The 8,828-nt window shown below is 47.1% G+C and overlaps 1 long non-coding RNA gene across 1 annotated transcript; it reads left to right on the top strand.

The window, feature by feature from the left end:
- The first annotated feature begins 911 nt into the window (after window positions 1-911).
- LOC119351858 lies at window positions 912-4,830 on the top strand. Its single transcript, XR_005170081.1, has 3 exons — window positions 912-1,054; window positions 1,296-1,367; window positions 4,715-4,830. It is a non-coding gene; the product is annotated as an uncharacterized LOC119351858 (long non-coding RNA).
- The last annotated feature ends 3,998 nt before the right edge of the window (window positions 4,831-8,828 follow it).

Below are 8,828 nucleotides of genomic sequence, written 5' to 3' on the forward strand. Positions count from 1 at the left end.
GCAGCAGGTAGACCAAGGAAGAGTCGAATCAGACCTCGCAGTGAAGGAGCTGGACTTGGTGCGAGGAAGCGTAAGTGCACAAGGTGTGGTGGGTCTGGTCATTTTGGTAAGTATTGTAATTACACAGTAGATCCAGCGTTCGGAGGGAGTTTCGATGAAGGCTTCGATGAAAATGTTGGTCAGCAGCCGGTTGCCTCAATAGATGATGAAAATAATGGTCAACAGCCGGTTTCATCAGATGAGGATTTTGACGAGGTTCCAAATGATGATGGTCAACAGCCGCATGATTTTGACGATGATCCAAAATATCCTCCAAATAATGATTCAAGTGAGGCTCTAAATGATGATCCAAGTGAGGCTCCAAATGATGATCATGGTGATCCAAGTGAGGCTCCAAATGATGATTCAAGTGAGGCTTCAAATGGTGACCAACCTTTTGTTGTTGTGAGTTCTTCTAGGTATGTAAATCTTGCAAGGGTCAAATTTAGGACAGTATAACTGAACTTAAAGCGAGCCCTCTCAGCGTTTTGCATTTCTGATCGTCCATTTTACCGATTTGGATGTTTTTGGCCGTCAGATCTGATGTATACAGCCACCTCCAGCGCATCTTTCAATTGTTGGCCCAGCCCTAATGGCCTGCTGCTCCAGAGGCCGAAACCGTGGGCCCTGGTATATTGGGCCTGTTTTCTCGGCCCGTTTATGTAATGAAGGTCCAGAATAGCGATCTCTTCGCTGGATACAGAGGATGCGGCGGCCGCGTCGATCGAGCGGAGGGGAGGCGCGCGAGGGATTCAGTCGACGGCAGGCGCGCGAGGGGATCCACCGCAAGCATACCCACCCTTCTGGACCGAGCGAGGAAACACATCCCAGTGGGCGTGATCCAGTTCTTGTGTCGCGGGTCCACACGACGCGACGGTGATGCCACGGGACGGGGGCCGAGGCGTCGGTTGCAATTAGAATCCACCCGCCGGTGATTTAGGACGCAATCCATCGCAGTTGATGTGGCATTAATCGCAATTCATGTGCGCTACTGGCCGTCAACCGATTATTGCAGGTCGCTTACGATTCTGATTCAGTTTCTTCCTTTATTCGATTGATCTTCTTTCTTTAGTCGATGTGCATCTATATAATCTCCACCATGCTACTCCTCCTTCCCCTCCCTACCTGGCAATGTCACCTCTGCTAACCATGTTTCTCACCAGGTTGCCGCTGCAAAGTTATCACCTCTCCTTCCTCACATCTTCCATCCAGTTGCTACTACTACTGAGCTATATCCCTTCTGATTGATACTGCAGGTGTTCTCCCATCTCGGTTGAGGTATTGGAACTGCCGAACTGGTTCTTGTGGTTAGTTAGGTTGCCCCCCAGGTTAGTATAAATGTACTCACATATCTCATCTTATTATCCATGTATGTGTGCCCACGATTTTCCAGAGTCTCAAACACTGCTACTATTGACTATTGTTGAGAATAAGCTCTAAACAAGATATACGATTTACTGATTCACACTAATTACATGTGGCTGTAGGACTTACAGCACCTCTTCTTCCTTACATCAAGACACGTTGTTTCTTGGATGAAGCCGGTAGGAATAGCATAGGGCTGTAATTGAAAGTCACTTCAACAGTTAACATATTTGTATTGCTGAAACAAATCAGTATTAGTTGAATTTGGTCCATCCAATACTCCGTTACTGGAATTGGATCTGAAAATATAAGTTTAGCTCTAACAATTGGTTCATGTAAATTCATGGAGGATGGTGGAGTGATTGACAAAAAAACTACCACTTTAGGGGTTTGCGTCCCACTGAACTACCACTTTTTAAAAAGTGACCGAAAACTATCAAAAAAATTAATTTGGTGACTAAAAATTACCACTTTCAGATAATAGCCAGTTTAAATGATTTAAACATGTTGACCGTCCAGTTGACCGTTATTACACGTGGGACCCACATGTCATTCTTCTTCCTCCTCTCTCTATCTTTCTTTGGCATTTTCACAAACAGCTTCTATGCATGGGAGGGAAGGAGGTCAAACTCCGGTGACGCTCCTGCCGGGGAGACGCCCCTGCTACTCCTGACCGAGGAAGATGGCCCACGAGACGCCCATCCTCGCGTGCCCAGAACGACCACCAAGGACGCCAGCGAGGTGCGCGCCTCCCCTGCCCGAGGTGCTTCGCCAAGGTGCTCGCGCTGCAGGAGCCGCTCGTCGTGGTGCTTGCACACTGCGGCCGAGCCTCGTGATGGGCGTGAGCCTCGATGTCCCGTTCGAGCGGATGGGAGGAGGGTGTTGCTGAGCTCCGACTCCTCGGCGGTCGTCGCCGGTGGCGAGAGAAAGGCCGGATCTGTGGTGCTGCTGCTCCTTGCCGCTGACCACAAGCTCCAGCTTGAAGGGAGGCCGACGAGGGCGACGGCAGCAGGGCCTAGATCTCGCAGAACCTCGGCTTCGCGTGCGGCTGCGCGGGCTTCTCCTCCGAGGCCACCGGGCGGCAAACGCTACAGGAGCATGAGGAGGCGGCTGGGTGCCGGCTGGAGGCAGCATAGGGCGGCGGCGGGGCGATGTAGCCGGCGACGGTTGACCTTCAAGAGCAACTGCGCGCGTGGTGGGGGCCCTTCCCCTCTGCTCGCCGATGCGGGTGGGGTAGGAGAGGCTGGGCAGGATATGTAGCTTGTCGGCGCACGGATCCCGCCCGTGACGGTCGACGGGGGAGGTCGAAGTTGACCCCCATGCCGCGGGGGAGGCGGATCCAGCCGTCGTGGAGGCGGATCCGTTCTGGGGAAGGGAGGCAGAGGAGCGGCGCCCGCACCCGGTGGGCGGTGGCGGCGAGGGGAGGTACGCGCGCGGCGGCGCGAGGACGAAGGCGCAGGAGTTGGGGAGGTTGCTCCTCGGGTGGTGCGCGGCGGTGCCTGGGAAGAGGTTGCGCTCCGGTGAGAAGAAGGCGGCTCTGGGAGAGAGAGGGGAAGGAGAAAGAAGATGGACGTGTGGAGTAGTTGACTTTTCTGCCACATCAGCCCTGACAGACGGACCCCACCTATCATAAACATGTTTAAATTATCTAAACTTGCCATTATCCGAAAATGGTAGTTTTTAGTCACAAAATTAAAATTTTTTGGTAGTTTTCGGTCACTTTTTAAAAAGTGGTAGTTCAGTGGGACGCAAACCCCTAAAGTGGTAGTTTTTTGTCAATCACTCAGGATGGTGCATGAGATGTTGATGTGGATGTGACGTAGGGTTATGGCAGGATGTGATCTAAGCGCTTGTTTTGATATTACTGGCCACTGGATGGCACCGTTTCTGTATATTATATGGTCTGTTAATTTGTTGTTGGTGTGTAATCATGAGTATCTCTGTGGTGGAAATAAGTTACTGCTATATAATTTTGGTGTTCCATATAGCTACCGATCACAAATATTGATCAAATACTATAGGCTCAGTGCAAGCTTTAAGAGTCTGCGATGACATGCCATGTTCATAAATTAAACTGCCTTAATTGTATCCTCAAGTTTTTCTTCTCATCCCCATTTTTATGTTAGCTGGTGAATATTTATACCATACCTTGTTGCACTGAAACTTAAACCTGTATTTTCTACAGCAAAGGTTTAGAAATTGATTGAACCAAACAATCATTAGAATTTACTATGCATTTGAGATCCTCCCTAAAAAATGCAAGATTGATTCGCCGTTATGAATGACTATTCATGGTGTGTATTAATTCACTTCTATTTTTCTCATGTTCAGATATATTGAGAGCCATATTTTTCATTCTGCGTAGTCCTAAATTATTTCTTGACTTATCTTTCAGTATATATTTGCTTTTGCATATTGCTAGATTATAAAGGTCATATTATATTTTTGACAGTTATTATCATTCTATTGTAAAAATAGATAGGTACGCGCCCTAATGGTAAGCTACAGATCTCGCCAGGCACACAACAATCACGAATCTGTCAGTAACGTACATTCCGCTTTGGTTGAAAATCCCAGTGCAAAAACTGACCATAAAATTATCACCATATTATGCACAGCCATACTAGCCTATGCATGTGCAATTGTGCTCTCTAGCCGTAGAACTACCAACTGAGGAGACAGTGTAGTGTACAACAGTACTTGCCACTACATAATGTATACTGGTTCGTATGATCACCAGCACTGGCATTATTCATCAGGGGATTCCCTTCATTCTGGACATTTCTTTTATCTATCAGTAGGTGTTGTTGCTTCGCTTGCAGCGGCGGAAGATGCATTCAACAAGAAAAGGCTAGGTGCATTAGGCTCACCTAATTCTTCTTTGTTGCCGCATGGCGACCTTTCACGTAGAGGCGTGCGAAGACTTACTTAATGCACCATGTATACAATCTATAATTACAATTTATGTTCCTGTTAGGTATTTATATTCTATGCTTATTATTCATCTTAACAATACTCATTAGTTATATTACCTACATATGGTGTTGTTTATGTTGGCATACAAGGCAATTTGTATATGTCAACCTTGCTTTTACGACCATGTATATGCAAGTTTTTCCCCAGTACTTACTAATATAAGGTTATGGTTTCTGTAATCTTAATATGTTTCGTATGACCATGTATTTACAAAAAAAAATCTACTATTTTATTGTACAAATAGATGGGCGCGGTAACGCGTGCCATCAACGATCTAGTACTACTGTACATCTATCACTTGACATGATCTCATTACCGTTTATGTTTTGCACAGCTCTATGATAGGTTCGAAGAAGACGTGCAAGGTACCGACAACCAAGAGAAGAAGGGAAGAAGCAATGAGCACAAGGTGCACGAGGAGCAAAGTGATGGCAAGAAGCTTAAGGAACAGACAGAAGCCCCAACGCTATCTATGAATAATTATGAAACATTATGAATAAGGGATGATGTTGTATTATGAAACATTTATCACTTGACATGTTGTATTTCTGTTGGATGATGTTGGACCTATGTTAGAAGTATGTTTGACATGATGTTTAAATATCTGTCGGATGATGTTTGAATGAGCACATGATTTTTCCTTTTTTTGACTTTTTTGAATTTTGTTTTCCTCATTTAAATTCTGGTCAAACCTAACTTTGACCAAGATTTAAACAAGTCTAAAATATCAAAATGAAAAATTAAGCCTGGATCCTTCTTAGTCAATCCAAAATGAAGTTGTGGTGAGGTTTTTGTAATTTTCATGAAAAATGTGCTAAAAAGAGGGGTTCGAAGGTAGGGTAAACGGCCTCATTTCTAAGCAAGGTTTTTTTCGACTTTGTCTAAATCAGTCAAATAACTTTCCTACACATACATTCTATATGTACAGACTATGTGCGCTAGTTTTTCCATTTTTTGATTTTTTTTAATTTGTTTTGCTCATTTGAATTCTGATTGAACTTAACTTTGACCAAGATTTAAACAAGTGTAAAACATCAAAATGAAAAACTAAGCCTAGATCCTTCTTAGTCACTCCAAAATGAAGTTGTGGTGAGTTTTTTGAAATTTTTATGTTCATTTCCTCAAAACACTTCTCTTCACTTCATACAAGAGAGTTTGAGATACTTGAGATATCACACAATACACATGAACTTATCATTTAAATGTATGTAAAGCTTGTTTATCAACTTAAATCATTAATATATGACATAAGAAGACTATGTGCGCAGGTTTTTTATTTTTCTGATTTTTATTTAATTTATTATTCTCATTTGAAATCTGGTCAAACATAGCTTTGACTGCTCCAAACCCCTTCCAAACCCCGCTAACCCTAGCGCTGAACAAGGACCGTTCATCTAACCCTAGCGGCGATCAAGGGCCGTCGATCTAACCCTTCTAGAAGGAATCTGCGGGAGGGGGGGGGAGGCAATCCGCTAGATGCAATCTGATTGGCTGGGAGATTTTTTTCTAACAAATACTGAGCGCGCTGGATGGACCGTTGGGCCGTCTCGTTGTCTAGGCCTGAGACCGCAGTAAATAGCTCGTCTCAGCCTTTCCAGGCCTTGCATGCATGGAGGCGGCGATGTGGGTTTGCATGCGCGGGAGGCGGTGTGACGTCCGGATAATTAAGCTACAGTAATTCTCTGTTAATGATACCACGTCACTTCGATTACTATCGCTAATCTCGTGTTAGTTCGAAACCGATTCAAATTCAAATTTAAAGTATAGGCAAACAACAAAAGTTTTTAAACAATAAAACTAAAATGTTCTAGAGGTACCAGATGATGCATAGATAATTATGGTGGAGAAACCAAACTTTGATATAAAGTTTAAAGGCTCTAAATTAATTAAAAAAATGGCTAAAAACAAATATTTAAATGCCTTCTAAAATTATAGAAGTGCAAAATATTTCATTTAGGTACCAAACTTTTTGTGACCGTGTCTCATTTTGCCACTCTAAATATGAAGCCAGTTTAATACTTTGTAAAACTATTTTACTAACAAAATTAAAAGAAAACAGTACAGGAAAAATATATAAAAAGAAAAGGTATGAACAAAAACAAAACAACAACAAAAAAAGGGGAAGAGGGACCCCCCCCACTGGGCCAACCGGCCCAGCTAGTCAGCTAGCCGGCCAGCCCATTACCTGGCCTATATGGCCCCTCACCCCTCACCCTAACCCGTAAGCCCCACCGACACCTCCCACTCCCCCCACCACGATCCATCTCCCCCTCCTCTGCCCCCGATTGGATCGGGGGAATTGACCCCAATGCCGCCGCCCGAGACCGCGTCGCCGGAGCCGCCACCGTCGCTCTCCACCTCGACCTCCCCGTCCTAGACCGCCCGCACCGGACCGCTTCTTCCTCGACGCCTCCACCTCCCCGACCGGATCTGGGTCGCTCCTCTGGCGCCCCCGACGCCGTCGCCGCCCATCTCCGCTGTCACCTCCTCGTCTCCTCCTCGCCGGGCGCCAACAAGCCCCGCCGCCCCCTCAAGTCCAGGCGCCACCCCACCTCGTCTACGTCGTCGGCGTGATCCAGGTCAAGCCGGAGCGCTCCGGAGCCGTCGCCCTCGATCCATCCTCTCCGACCACGTCGCCGCTCGATCTGCACACTCTGGTCGCCCCCGACGCGTCTGAGCACGCCAACAGCTCCGGGGTGAGCTCCCGTGGCTACTCCCCCTCTCCCCCTCCTCGACTCACCGCCGTAGGCCGCCATACGCGCCGTCTGGTCTTCGGCCAGTGGGCTCGGTCACCGCGACCGTGACTGCGCCCCCGCCGCGCGCGCCCCTGAACGCACCCATGACCGCGCCCGTCGGCGATGCTCTGCCTGCTGCTGCTCCCCGCCGTGTGCGCGCGCGCACGCGCCGCCCGCTGCCGTTTCCGTCCCGCGGCGGCCTTACCGCGGCCCGTTGACGCATAGCCTTGGCCCCCTGTGTCGCTGTTGTCGCTCGTCGCTGTGGTCGCCGGCGCCCGGCGCCGTTCCCTCCCTGTCGACCTGGGCGGGCGCCTAGCGCCCGCACCTGCGGTGCCCGCAGCATCCGAACCCACTATGGCCCCTAGGGCCTATGACAGCCGGGGCCCATGCCCCTGAGAACGTTTAAAAAAATATATATATAAAAATAAAAATAACAATAATAAAATTAATTACTGAATTAATTAAGTTAATTAATCCTATTTAATTAATCTGATTAACTTGTTAGTTTAATCAAATAGTAATTAGTTTAACTAAACACTAATTAACCTAAACAGAGTATGACAGGTGGGTCCCACTGGACCCACACGTCAGTTGACCAGTCAACACCTCTGTTGACTGCTGACGTCATGCTGGCGTCATGATGACGTCAGCAAACACTGTTTTGGATAATGTTGTTTTAAAATAATTAAATAAGTTCTAAAAATGATTTAAACTTTAGAAAATCATATAAAACAAACCGTAGCTCAGATGAAAATACTTTCTACATGAAAGTTGCTCAGAACAACGAGACGAATCCGGATACGCAGCCCGTTCGTCCACCACACACCCCTAACATATCAAACCCGCAACTTTCCCCCTCCGGTTCATTTGTCAGAAAACACGAAACACCGGGAATACTTTCCCAGATGTTTTCCCCCCTTCACCGGTATCACCTACTACCGCGTTAGGGCACACCGAACACCGTGTATTGTCTTGTTACGCTTTGTGATGCCTTGATTGCTCTGTTATTTATTGTGTTCCCTCTCTGTTACTTCTTTCCGATAGACCCCGAGACTGCCGGCGACCCCCAGTTCGACTACGGTGTTGGTGACTCATCCTTCTTGCCAGAGCAACTAGGCAAGCCCCCCCCCTTGATCACCAGATATTGCCTATTCTCCTCTATACTGCTTGCATTAGAGTAGTGTAGCATGTTACTGCTTTCCGTTAATCCTATTCTGATGCATAGCCTGTCATTGTTGCTACAGTCATTGATACCTTACCCGCAATCCTAGATGCTTAGTATAGTATGCTAGTTTATCATTATTGGCCCTACATTCTTGTCAGTCTGCCTTGCTATACTATTGGGCCGTGATCACTCGGGAGGTGATCACGGGTATATACTATACATACATACATACTATACAGATGGTGACTAAAGTCGGGTCAGCTCGATGAGTACCCGCAAGTGATTCTGATGAGGGGGCTGAAAGGACAGGTGGCTCCATCCCGGTAGAGGTGGGCCTGGGTTCCCGGCGGCCCCCGACTGTTACTTTGTGGCGGAGCGACAGGGCAGGTTGAGACCACCTAGGAGAGAGGTGGGCCTGGCCCTGTTCGGCGTTCGCGGATATTTAACAAGCTTAACGAGATCTTGGTATTTGATCTGAGTTGGCTATGAGCCTATACGCACTAACCATCTACGTGGGAGTAGTTATGGGTATCCCGGCGTCGTGGTAT

Source organism: Triticum dicoccoides, chromosome 2A (assembly GCF_002162155.2).
Source record: "Triticum dicoccoides isolate Atlit2015 ecotype Zavitan chromosome 2A, WEW_v2.0, whole genome shotgun sequence".
Classification (NCBI taxonomy): Eukaryota; Viridiplantae; Streptophyta; class Magnoliopsida; order Poales; family Poaceae; genus Triticum; species Triticum dicoccoides.